Source organism: Somniosus microcephalus, unplaced genomic scaffold (assembly GCF_052327205.1).
Source record: "Somniosus microcephalus isolate GS21.2 unplaced genomic scaffold, FLI_Smic_1.0 unresolved_chr2, whole genome shotgun sequence".
Classification (NCBI taxonomy): domain Eukaryota; kingdom Metazoa; phylum Chordata; class Chondrichthyes; order Squaliformes; family Somniosidae; genus Somniosus; species Somniosus microcephalus.
In genome coordinates, this window is record NW_028225180.1 from 89,788,034 (window position 1) to 89,801,508 (window position 13,475).

The window sequence follows — 13,475 nt, forward strand, 5'->3', positions numbered from 1 at the left end:
CAAAGCTTTACATTGTACTCAAAGATTAAGTCTATCAGGCTCTTTTACTTCACGTGTGGATCTTCTCAACACGGGTAAGTCTGATGTGTCTTCATGAGATTGTTCTGGCGGTGAATGACAAGATGCAGTTGCGGCATTGTCATCAATCTGCTCTTGTATAGATCGAGGTCTCCTTGCGATCTTTGCTTGGAGAGGGTTTCAGTGTTTCCTTCACTCTTCATGCCATAACTCTCAATGTAGTCAATGCACTCTCGAAAAACTGCTGGCAGCTGGATCCCATCATACAGCATAGTCCTCTCAGCAGCCTCGGCTAATGGAACACCAAAGATTGGCCTGAGGGAAGAAGGAGTATCCACTGGAACTGCTTCCTGCTCTGGTGCAGGCTTCTTCTTTTTATTTTTCTCTTTCCACTGCTTAACAACATCTGCTGCGGTTATATCTTTGGACTTTTTCTCCTTGTGTTTTTCCTCTTTGTGCTTTTCTTCCTTTGGCTTCTATTTGACCTTAAAGTCTTTTTCTTTCTTCTTGGAGAAACTAGGCTTTTTGAAGACATGAATACCCTTTGGCCTTTTCATCCTTGATGGGCTCTCTGCTTCATCACCTGAGTCATCTGGTCTGCTTATGGCACAGTTTATACGGTAGACTCTCTTGACCAGTTCTAAGTCTTCACAAGCTTTGTCACCTAATAGTGAATCAAGTCTTTCAGCCACAACAGAAAACATGAGATGATGCACTTTGTCTTTGACTGTCACTTTAAGTCTGCATACACCTAAGCTATCTATTTTCTGTCCATTATAGTCCTTCAGTAGTACTGACTTTTTCTGTATTTTGGGCTTTTTTTTCATATTTTTTATGTCACTCATACTGATTAAGTTTGCTTTTGCCCCAGTGTCCAGTTTCAAGGTAACTAATGCTCCATTTACCTGCAGTGGGATCATCCATTTGTCCACTTTTACTGCATTGACTTTATGTTCAGCATTGTTCATTTCTGAGGGCTGCACATTTTCTGTATCTTTTTTGATATTGTCACATGACACCATTCCTACAAAAAATGTCTCACTTAAATCAGTGTCCTCAATCACATTAACTTGTTGCCCTTTCGTTGTTTTTACTTTTTGAAAAGCATTGTTTGGCAAAGTGATTCTTTCCATTACACTTTGTGCACATTTTTCCAAACGCTGGGCATTGTCTTAACTGGTGTTTGTAACCACAGCGTTTACAATTAAAAATTTCATCCTCCGATTGCTTTTCATTTCTGTTCTGCCCACGTTTCTTCCCCTTGTAGGACACAGCACCGACAGCAGCACTTACTACAATCGCATCATTATTGATTTCACTGAAAGTCTTCGCATGCTTTCGAGCTAGCTCGCTGGCTTGGCATATTTTCACTGCATTTTCCAAATTTAGTTCGGTTTCTCTCAACAGACGTTCCCTGACTTTTTTTTATCATGAATACCAAACACAATCTGGTCACGAATCATGGATGCTTTGAGCTCAGAGAAATTACATGTCTGTGCTTTCAGTTTCAGATCAGTTATAAAGCTAACAAAAGTCTCATTTTGTTGCTGTGTCCGAGAACGGAAGATGTATCTTTCATACGTCTCATTCTTTTTGGGAGAGCAATGTGCATCAAATATTTTTTTAGCACATCTTCTAATTTTTCTCTGTTCTCCTCTGCATTGAATACAAATGTATTAAATACCTCTATCGCCTGTGGGCCTGCAACCGTAAGCAGCAACGCTATCTTCCTTGCGTCTGGCTTCGTACCGAATCCGATGGCTGCAATGTAGAGTTCGAATTGCTGTTTAAAAGTCTGCCAATTGTAGTCGATTTTTTCTGTGAGATTCAAACGCTCTGGTGGCTTCAAATTCTCCATGTCGCTTTTCACAATTTTCAGCAGATCTTCACCATCCTGGTACCATGTTATGTTCATTAATAAATTGACATTCTTATTATGAACACAGCTAGATTTTGCTAGTTACTTTATTGAGCACATGTGGACTGGTACAGCATCTGTAGAGGCTTCCATCTTGACTGTTGCCTTGTGGGTAGCCTAGTGCCTCATGGGTAATGTAGTCTTAATATATACATACAGCTGGGTAGTGTAGTCTTATACATACAGCTCTACACGGCTCTACGGCTCCACCTAGTGTCCACTATAGAATGACATGCTATTGATCGTTACAATCTCAGTCGTGCTGTGGGGGGCGGAGGTGGGGGAGACAAGAGAGGGTTGACAGATAGGGGATATGGGAGGTTGAATGAGGGGTGTGGGGTAGGGAACAGGGTGTATGGAATAGGGGACAGAGGGACTGGGATAGAGGACAGGGGTGTGGGACAGGGAACAGCGGGTGTGGGACAGGGAACAGCGGGTGCGGGATCGGGGAGGGGGGGAGCGGGATCGGGGAGGGGGGGAGCGGGATCGGGGAGGGGGGGAGCGGGATCGGGGAGGGGGGGAGCGGGATCGGGGAGGGGGGGAGCGGGATCGGGGAGGGGGGGAGCGGGATCGGGGAGGGGGGAGCGTGATCGGGAGGGGGGGAGCGTGATCGGGGAGGGGGGGGAGCGAGATCGGAGGGACGGGGGAGCGAGATCGGGGGGAGGGGGAGCGAGATCGGGGGGAGGGGGAGCGAGGATCGGGGGGAGGGGGAGGGGGAGCGAGATCGGGGGGAGGGGGAGGGGGAGCGAGATCGGGGGGAGGGGGAGGGGGAGCGAGATCGGGGGGAGGGGGAGCGAGATCGGGGGGAGGGGGAGGGGGAGCGAGATCGGGGAAAGAGGGTGCGAGATCGGGGAGAGAGGGTGCGAGATCGGGGAGAGAGGGTGCGAGATCGGGGAGAGGGTGCGAGATCGGGGAGAGAGGGTGCGAGATCGGGGAGAGAGGGTGTGAGATATCGGGGAGAGAGGGTGTGAGATATCGGGGAGAGGGGGAGTGAGATCGGGGAGAGGGGGAGTGAGATCGGGGAGAGGGGGAGTGAGATCGGGGAGAGGGGGAGTGAGATCGGGGAGAGGGGGGAGTGAGATCGGGGAGAGGGGGAGTGAGATCGGGGAGAGGGGGAGTGAGATCGGGGAGAGGGGGAGTGAGATCGGGGAGAGGGGGAGTGAGATCGGGGAGAGGGGGAGTGAGATCGGGAGAGGGGGAGTGAGATCGGGGAGAGGGGGAGTGAGATCGGGGAGAGGGGGAGTGAGATCGGGGAGAGGGGGAGTGAGATCGGGAGAGGGGGAGTGAGATCGGGGAGAGGGGGAGTGAGATCGGGAGAGGGGGAGTGAGATCGGGGAGAGGGGGAGTGAGATCGGGGAGAGGGGGAGTGAGATCGGGAGAGGGGGAGTGAGATCGGGGAGTGAGATCGGGAGTGAGATCGGGGAGTGAGATCGGGGAGTGAGATTGGGGAGAGGGGAGTGAGATTGGGGGGAGTGAGATTGGGGAGAGCGGGAGTGAGATTGGGGGGAGTGAGATTGGGGGAGTGAGATTGGGGGGAGGGGGAGGGGGAGTGGGATGGGGAGGGGGAGTGGGATGGGGAGGGGGAGTGAGATTGGGGAGAGGGGGAGTGAGATTGGGGAGAGAGGGGTGTGAGATTGGGGGAGAGGGTGTGAGATTGGGGAGAGAGGGTGTGAGATTGGGGAGAGAGGGTGTGAGATTGGGGAGAGAGGGTGTGAGATTGGGGAGAGAGGGTGTGAGATTGGGGAGAGAGGGTGTGAGATTGGGGAGAGAGGGTGTGAGATTGGGAGAGAGGGTGTGAGATTGGGGGGAGTGAGATTGGGGGGAGTGAGATTGGGGGGAGGGGGAGGGGGAGTGGGATGGGGAGGGGGAGTGGGATGGGGAGGGTGGGAGTGAGATTGGGGAGAGGGGGAGTGAGATTGGGGAGAGAGGGTGTGAGATTGGGGAGAGGGTGTGAGATTGGGGAGAGAGGGTGTGAGATTGGGGAGAGAGGGTGTGAGATTGGGGAGAGAGGGTGTGAGATTGGGGAGAGAGGGTGTGAGATTGGGGAGAGAGGGTGTGAGATTGGGGAGAGAGGGTGTGAGATTGGGGAGGGTGTGAGATTGGGGAGAGGGGGAGTGAGATTGGGGAGAGGGGGAGTGAGATTGGGAGAGGGGGGTGTGAGATTGGGGAGAGGGGGTGTGAGATTGGGAGAGGGGGAGTGAGATTGGGGAGAGGGGGTGTGAGATTGGGGAGAGGGGGAGTGAGATTGGGGAGAGGGGGAGTGAGATTGGGGAGAGGGGGAGTGAGATTGGGGAGCGGGGGAGTGAGATTGGGAGAGGGGGAGTGAGATTGGGGAGAGGGGGAGTGAGATTGGGGAGAGGGGGAGTGAGATTGGGGAGAGGGGGAGTGAGATTGGGGAGAGGGGGAGTGAGATTGGGGAGAGGGGGAGTGAGATTGGGGAGAGGGGGAGTGAGATTGGGGAGAGGGGGAGTGAGATTGGGGAGAGGGGGAGTGAGATTGGGGAGAGGGGGAGTGAGATTGGGGAGAGGGGGAGTGAGATTGGGGAGAGGGGGAGTGAGATTGGGGAGAGGGGGAGTGAGATTGGGGAGAGGGGGAGTGAGATTGGGGAGAGGGGGAGTGAGATTGGGGAGAGGGGAGTGAGATTGGGGAGAGGGGGAGTGAGATTGGGGAGAGGGGGAGTGAGATTGGGGAGAGGGGGAGTGAGATTGGGAGAGGGGGAGTGAGATTGGGGAGAGGGGGAGTGAGATTGGGAGAGGGGGAGTGAGAGGGGGAGGAGAGGGGGAGTGAGAGGGGGAGGGAGAGGGGGGAGTGAGATTGGGGAGAGGGGAGTGAGATTGGGGAGAGGGGGAGTGAGATTGGGGAGAGGGGAGTGAGATTGGGGAGAGGGGGAGTGAGATTGGGGAGAGGGGGAGTGAGATTGGGGAGAGGGGGAGTGAGATTGGGGAGAGGGGGAGTGAGATTGGGGAGAGGGGGAGTGAGATTGGGGAGAGGGGGGAGTGAGATTGGGGAGAGGGGGAGTGAGATTGGGGAGAGGGGGAGTGAGATTGAGATTGGGGAGAGGGGGAGTGAGATTGAGATTGGGGAGAGGGGGAGTGAGATTGAGATTGGGGAGAGGGGGAGTGAGATTGAGATTGGGGAGAGGGGGAGTGAGATTGAGATTGGGGGAGAGGGGGAGTGAGATTGAGATTGGGGAGAGGGGGAGTGAGATTGAGATTGGGGAGAGGGGGAGTGAGATTGAGATTGGGAGAGGGGGAGTGAGATTGAGATTGGGGAGAGGGGGAGTGAGATTGAGATTGGGGAGAGGGGGAGTGAGATTGAGATTGGGGAGAGGGGGAGTGAGATTGAGATTGGGGAGAGGGGGAGTGAGATTGAGATTGGGGAGAGGGGGAGTGAGATTGAGATTGGGGAGAGGGGGAGTGAGATTGAGATTGGGGAGAGGGGGAGTGAGATTGAGATTGGGGAGAGGGGGGGAGTGAGATTGAGATTGGGGAGAGGGGGAGTGAGATTGAGATTGGGGAGAGGGGGAGTGAGATTGAGATTGGGGAGAGGGGGAGTGAGATTGAGATTGGGGAGAGGGGGAGTGAGATTGAGATTGGGGAGAGGGGGAGTGAGATTGAGATTGGGGAGAGGGGGAGTGAGATTGAGATTGGGCGAGGGGGAGTGAGATTGAGATTGGGCGAGGGGGGAGTGAGATTGGGAGAGGGGGAGTGAGATTGAGATTGGGGGAGAGGGGGAGTGAGATTGAGATTGGGGAGAGGGGGAGTGAGATTGAGATTGGGGAGAGGGGGAGTGAGATTGAGATTGGGGAGAGGGGAGTGAGATTGAGATTGGGAGATGGGGAGTGAGATTGAGATTGGGGAGAGGGGGAGTGAGATTGAGATTGGGGAGAGGGGGAGTGAGATTGAGATTGGGGAGAGGGGGAGTGAGATTGGGAGAGCGCGAGTGAGATTGAGATGGGGGAGAGGGGGAGTGAGATTGAGATGGGGGAGAGGGGGAGTGAGATTGAGATTGGGGAGAGAGATTGAGATTGGGGGAGAGGGGAGTGAGATTGGGGAGAGGGGGAGTGAGATTGGGGAGAGGGGGAGTGGGATTGGGGAGAGGGGGGAGTGTGACTGGGGAGAGGGGGAGTGAGATTGGGGAGAGGGGAGTGTGATTGGGGAGAGGGTGAGTGTGATTGGGGAGAGGGGGAGTGAGATTGGGGAGAGGGGAGTGTGATTGGGGAGAGGGGAGTGTGATTGGGGAGAGGGGAGTGAGATTGGGGAGGAGGGGGGAGGTGAGATTGGGGAGAGGGGGGGGAGTGAGATTGGGGAGAGGGGGAGTGAGATTGGGGAGAGGGGGAGTGAGATTGGGGAGAGGGGGAGTGAGATTGAGATGGGGAGAGGGGGAGTGAGATTGAGATTGGGGAGAGGGGGAGTGAGATTGAGATTGGGGAGAGAGATTGAGATTGGGGAGAGGGGGAGTGAGATTGAGATTGGGGAGAGAGATTGAGATTGGGGAGAGGGGGAGTGAGATTGAGATTGGGGAGAGGGGGAGTGAGATTGAGATTGGGGAGAGGGGGAGTGAGATTGAGATTGGGGAGAGGGGGAGTGAGATTGTGGAGAGGGGGGAGTGAGATGGGGAGAGGGGGAGTGAGATTGGGATTGGGGAGAGGGGGAGTGAGATTGGATTGGGGAGAGGGGGAGTGAGATTGGGATTGGGGAGGGGGAGTGAGATTGGGGAGAGGGGGAGTGAGATTGGGGAGTGAGATTGGGGCGAGGGGGAGTGAGATTGGGGCGAGGGGGAGTGAGATTGGGGCGAGGGGGAGTGAGATTGGGGCGAGGGGGAGTGAGATTGGGTGAGGGGGAGTGAGATTGGGGGAGAGGGGGAGTGAGCTTGGGGAGAGGGGGAGTGAGATTGGGGCGAGGGGGAGTGAGATTGGGGCGAGGGGGAGTGAGATTGGGGAGTGGGATTGGGGAGAGGGGGAGTGGATTGGGGAGGGGGAGTGGGATTGGGGAGAGGATGAGTGAGAGTGGGGAGTGAGATTGGGGAGTGGGGAGTGAGATTGGGGCGAGGGGGAGTGAGATTGGGGCGAGGGGGAGTGAGATTGGGGAGTGGGATTGGGGAGAGGGGGAGTGGGATTGGGGAGGGGGAGTGGGATTGGGGAGAGGATGAGTGAGAGTGGGAGTGAGATTGGGGAGTGGGGAGTGAGATTGGGAGATGGGGAGTGAGATTGGGGAGAGGGGGAGTGAGATTGGGGAGAGGGGGAGTGAGATTGGGGAGAGGGGAGTGGGATTGGGGAGAGGGGAGTGGGATTGGGGAGAGGGGGAGTGGGATTGGGGAGAGGGGGAGTGGGATTGGGGAGAGGGGGAGTGGGATTGGGGAGAGGGGGAGTGGGATTGGGGAGAGGGGAGTGGGATTGGGGAGGGGGGAGTGAGATTGGGGAGGGGGGAGTGAGATTGGGGAGAGGGGGATTGGGGAGGGGGGAGTGGGATTGGGGAGGGGGGGAGTGGGATTGGCGAGGGGGGAGTGAGATTGGGGAGAGGGGGAGTGAGATTGGGGAGAGGGGGAGTGAGATTGGGGAGAGGGGGAGTGAGATTGGGAGAGGGGGAGTGAGATTGGGGAGAGGGAGTGAGATTGGGGAGTGGGGAGTGAGATTGGGGAGGGGGAGTGAGATTGGGGAGAGGGGGAGTGAGATTGGGGAGAGGGGGGAGTGAGATTGGGGAGAGGGGGAGTGAGATTGGGGAGAGGGGGAGTGGGATTGGGGAGGGGGGAGTGAGATTGGGGAGAGGGGTGTGTGATTGGGGAGAGGGGGAGTGAGATTGGGGAGAGGGGTGTGTGATTGGGAGAGGGGTGTGTGATTGGGGAGAGGGGTGTGTGATTGGGGAGAGGGGTGTGTGATTAGGGAGAGGGGTGTGTGATTGGGGGGAGAGGGGGGGGAGTGAGAGTGGGGGAGAGGGGGAGTGAGATTGGGGAGAGGGGGAGTGAGATTGGGGAGAGGGGGAGTGAGATGGGGAGAGGGGGAGTGAGATGGGGAGAGGGGGAGTGAGATGGGGGAGAGGGGGAGTGAGATGGGGGAGAGGGGGAGTGAGATCGGGGAGAGGGGGAGTGAGATCGGGGAGAGGGGGAGTGAGATCGGGGAGAGGGGAGTGAGATCGGGGAGAGGGGGAGTGAGATCGGGGAGAGGGGGAGTGAGATCGGGGAGAGGGGGAGTGAGATCGGGGAGAGGGGGGAGTGAGATCGGGGAGAGAGGGTGTGAGATCGGGGAGAGAGGGTGTGAGACTGGGGCGAGGGGGAGTGAGATTGGGGCGAGGGGGAGTGAGATTGGGGCGAGGGGGAGTGAGATTGGGGCGAGGGGGAGTGAGATTGGGGCGAGGGGGAGTGAGATTGGGGCGAGGGGGAGTGAGATTGGGGAGTGGGATTGGGGAGAGGGGGAGTGGGATTGGGGAGGGGGGAGTGGGATTGGGGAGAGGATGAGTGAGAGTGGGGAGTGAGATTGGGGAGTGGGGAGTGAGATTGGGGAGAGAGATTGGGGAGATGGGGAGTGAGATTGGGGAGAGGGGGAGTGAGATTGGGAGAGGGGGAGTGGGATTGGGGAGAGGGGGGAGTGGGATTGGGGAGAGGGATTGGGGAGAGGGGGAGTGGGATTGGGGAGAGGGGGATTGGGAGGGGGTAGTGAGATTGGGGAGGGGGGGGAGTGAGATTGGGGAGAGGGGGATTGGGGAGGGGGGAGTGGGATTGGGGAGGGGGGGAGTGGGATTGGGGAGGGGGGAGTGAGATTGGGAGAGGGGGAGTGAGATTGGGGAGAGGGGGAGTGAGATTGGGGAGAGGGGGGAGTGAGATTGGGGAGTGGGGAGTGAGATTGGGGAGGGGGGGAGTGAGATTGGGGAGAGGGGGAGTGAGATTGGGGAGAGGGGGAGTGGGATTGGGGAGGGGGGAGTGAGATTGGGGAGAGGGGTGTGTGATTGGGAGAGGGGGAGTGAGATTGGGGAGATGGGGAGTGTGATTGGGGAGAGGGGTGTGTGATTGGGGAGAGGGGTGTGTGATTGGGGAGAGGGGTGTGTGATTGGGGAGAGGGGGGAGTGAGATTGGGGAGTGGGGAGTGAGATTGGGGAGTGGGGGAGTGAGATGGGGGAGAGGGGGAGTGAGATGGGGGAGAGGGGGAGTGAGATCGGGGAGAGGGGGAGTGAGATCGGGGAGAGGGGGAGTGAGATCGGGGAGAGAGGGTGTGAGATTGGGGAGAGAGGGTGTGAGATTGGGGAGAGGGGGAGTGAGATTGGGGCAGAGAGGGTGTGAGATTGGGGAGAGGAGGAGTGAGATTGGGGAGAGGGGGAGTGGAATTGGGGAGGGGGGAGTGAGATTGGGGAGAGGGGAGTGAGATTGGGGAGAGGGGGAGTGAGATTGGGGAGGGGGAGTGAGATTGGGGAGGGGGGAGTGAGATTGGGGAGAGGGGGAGTGAGATTGGGGAGAGGGGGAGTGGGATTGGGGGAGAGAGGGTGTGAGATTGGGGAGAGGAGGAGTGAGATTGGGGAGAGGGGGAGTGGAATGGGGAGGGGGGAGTGAGATTGGGGAGAGGGGGAGTGAGATTGGGGAGGGGGAGTGAGATTGGGGAGGGGGGAGTGAGATTGGGGAGGGGGGAGTGAGATTGGGGAGAGGGGGAGTGAGATTGGGGAGAGGGGGAGTGGATTGGGACCGAGGATGTGGGACAAAGGATTATTGGAGAGAGGTTAGTGGGTGTGGGGCAGGGCTGTGGGGAACGAGCGGGTGGTGAGGGGGATTCATCGGATGCCTCTCTCAAAGAGCCGGCACGGTGTGAGGGGCCGAATGGCCTCCTCCTGCTCCGAATTCTTAGAAAAGGCGGAGATGGCGCGGGTTTCTTTGGGGGGACGGGCGGCGAGTGGAAGCAACTCTGGGCTCCGTCGCCGCGCGGCCATTGGCATGGGTGACCCTCGACCCCAGCGGCTGACCCTCGCCCACCGCCCTCTCTGGATCTCCCACCACCCCAACCCCCAGGGACTGCAGATTAAATAACTGCTGCCCTTCCAGGTCATTGCTGAGCTGTTCATCCCGCTCCCCCTGGGTGCGGCAGCAGGCCGCAGGCGCTCAGCCTGTCAGCTAGGCCGCGTCACCCCGGCAACCCGCCGGGAACTACAACTCCCAGAGAGCAGCGCGGCCGCGCCACACACTTCCTGCTTTCGACTTCTGGTGGTGAGGTGAGGCGGGAGGGAGAGTGGCGAGGCGGAGGAGGAGGCGGGAGGAGGAGGAGGGAGGGGGAGGGAGGGAGGAGGAGGGAGGGGGAGGGAGGGAGGAGGAGGGAGGGGGAGGGAGGGAGGAGGAGGGAGGGGGAGGGAGGAGGAGGGAGGGGGAGGGAGGGAGGAGGAGGGAGGGAGGAGGAAGGAGGGAGGAGGAGGGAGGGGGAGGGAGGGAGGAGGGAGGGAGGGAGGAGGAGGGAGGGGGAGGGAGGGGGAGGGAGGGAGGAGGAGGGAGGGAGGAGGAGGGAGGGAGGAGGAGGAGGGAGGGGGAGGGAGGGAGGAGGAGGGAGGAGGAGGGAGGGGGAGGGAGGGAGGAGGAGGGAGGAGGAGGGAGGGGAGGAGGGAGGAGGAGGGGGAGGGAGGGAGGAGGGGGAGGGAGGGAGGAGGAGGGAGGAGGAGGGAGGAGGGAGGAGGAGGAGGGAGGAGGAGGGAGGGGGAGGGAGGGAGGAGGAGGGGAGGGAGGAAGGAGGAGGGAGGAGGGAGGAGGAGGGGAGGGAGGAGGGAGGAGGGAGGGAGGAGGGAGGAGGGGGAGGGAGGAGGGAGGAGGGAGGGAGGAGGGAGGAGGAGGGAGGAGGGAGGGATGAGGAGGAGGAGGGGAGGAGGAGGAGGGAGGGATGAGGAGGAGGAGGGAGGGAGGGAGGAGGGAGGGAGGGAGGGAGGAGGAGGGAGGGAGGAGGAGGGGGAGAGGATGAGGAGGAGGAGGGAGGAGGGAGGATGAGGAGGAGGAGGGAGGAGGGAGGGATGAGGGAGGAGGGAGGAGGAGGGATGAGGAGGAGGAGGGAGGAGGGAGGGATGAGGAGGAGGGAGGGAGGAGGGAGGGATGAGGAGGAGGAGGGAGGAGGGAGGGATGAGGAGGAGGAGGGAGGAGGGAGGGATGAGGAGGAGGAGGAGGGAGGAGGGATGAGGAGGAGGAGGGAGGAGGGGGATGAGGAGGAGGAGGGAGGGAGGAGGAGGAGGAGGAGAGGGAGGAGGGAGGGAGGAGGAGGGAGGAGGGAGGGAGGAGGAGGAGGGAGGGAGGAGGGAGGGAGGAGGGAGGAGGGAGGAGGAGGGAGGGAGGAGGGAGGAGGGAGGAGGAGGGAGGGATGAGGAGGAGAGAGGGATGAGGAGGAGGGAGGGAGAGGGATGAGGAGGAGGGAGGGAGAGGGATGAGGAGGAGGGAGGGAGAGGATGAGGAGGAGGGAGGGAGAGGGATGAGGAGGAGGGAGGGAGAGGGATGAGGAGGAGGGAGAGGGATGAGGAGGGAGGGAGAGGGATGAGGAGGAGGGAGGGAGAGGGATGAGGAGGAGGGGGGGGAGAGGGATGAGGAGGAGGGGGGGAGAGGGATGAGGAGGAGGGGGGGAGAGGGATGAGGAGGGAGGGGGGGAGAGGGATGAGGAGGAGGGGGGGAGAGGGATGAGGAGGAGGGGGAGAGAGGGATGAGGAGGAGGGGGGGAGAGGGATGAGGAGGAGGGGGGGAGAGGGATGAGCAGGAGGGAGGGAGAGGATGAGGAGGCGAGAGGGATGAGGAGGAGGGAGGGAGAGGGATGAGGAGGAGAGAGGGATGAGGAGGAGGGAGGGAGAGGGATGAGGAGGAGGGAGGGAGAGGGATGAGGAGGAGGGAGGGATGAGGAGGAGGGAGGGAGAGGGATGAGGAGGAGGGAGGGAGAGGGATGAGGAGGAGGGAGGAGAGGGATGAGGAGGAGAGAGGGATGAGGAGGAGGGAGGGAGAGGGATGAGGAGGAGGGAGGGAGAGGGATGAGGAGGAGGGAGGGAGAGGGATGAGGAGGAGGGAGGGAGAGGGATGAGGAGGAGGAGAGGGATGAGGAGGAGGGAGGAGAGGGATGAGGAGGAGGGAGGGAGAGGGATGAGGAGGAGGGAGGGAGAGGGATGAGGAGGAGGAGGGAGAGGGATGAGGAGGAGGGAGGGAGAGGGATGAGGAGGAGGGAGGGAGAGGGAGGAGGAGGGAGGGATGAGGAGGAGGGAGGGAGAGGAGGAGGAGAGGGAGGAGGAGGAGGGAGGGATGAGGAGGAGGGAGGGAGAGGGATGAGGAGGAGGAGGGAGAGGGATGAGGAGGGAGAGGATGAGGAGGGAGAGGGATGAGGAGGGAGAGGGATGAGGAGGGAGAGGAGAGGAGGAGGAGGGAGGGAGGAGGGAGGGGAGGAGAGGGAGAGGGAGGAGGGAGAGGGAGGGAGGAGAGGGAGGAGGAGGAGAGGGAGGAGGAGGAGAGGGAGGAGGGAGGAGGAGGAGGAGAGGGAGGAGGAGGGATGAGGAGGAGAGGGAGGAGAGGGGGAGGAGGAGGAGAGGGATGAGGGGGAGGAGAGGGAGAGGGAGGAGGGGGAGGGAGAGGGAGGAGGAGGAGAGGGATGAGGGGAGGAGGGTGAGAGGGATGAGGAGGAGAGGAGGAGGGAGGGATGAGGAGGAGAGGGAGGAGAGGAGGAGGGAGGGATGAGGAGGAGAGGGAGGATGAGGAGGAGAGGGAGGAGGGGAGGGATGAGGAGGAGGGAGGGGGAGGAGGGAGGGAGAGGAGGAGAGGGAGGAGGGAGGGAGGAGGGAGAGGGAGGAGGGAGGGAGGGATGAGGGGAGGAGGAGGGAGAGGGATGGGAGGAGGGATGGAGGGAGGGAGGGAGAGGAGGGGGGAGAGGGAGAGGGATGAGGAGGAGGGAGAGGATGAGGAGGGGAGAGGGATGAGGGGATGAGGAGGGGAGGGAGAGTGATGAGGAGGAGGGAGGGAGAGGGATGAGGAGGAGGGAGGGAGAGGGATGAGGAGGAAGGAGGGATGAGGAGGGGGAGGAGGAGGAGGGGGTGAGAGGAGGGGGAGGGGGGATGAGGAGGGGGAGGGGAGGGAGGAGGAGGAGGGGGGATGAGGAGGGGGAGGGGGGGGAGGAGAGGAGGGAGGGGGATGAGGAGGGGGAGGGGGAGGAGGGGGAGGGGGGATGAGGAGGGGGAGGGGGATGAGGAGGGGAGTGGGGGGAGAGGAGGGGAGGGGAGATGAGGAGGGGGAGGGGGATGAGGAGGGGGTGGAGGGGGATGAGGCGGGGGCGGGGGAGGCGGTGGGGAGCTGGGAGGGGGATGAGGAGGGGCGTGGGGGGCTGAGGAGGGGGTGAGGCGGAGGGGGTGATGCGGAGGGGGAGAGGGGGGGAGGTGGGGGGGGATGTCGGTGGGGGAGAGGGGGGGGATGAGCTGGGGGAGCGGGGGGGGCTGATGAGGTGGGGGAGAGGGGTGGGTGGCATGGGAGGGGGAGAGACGGGGGGGGATGAGGAGGGGGAGAGGGGGGGGATGAGGATGGGGGAGAGGGGGGGATGAGGTGAGGGGGGGGATGAGGAGGGGAGAGG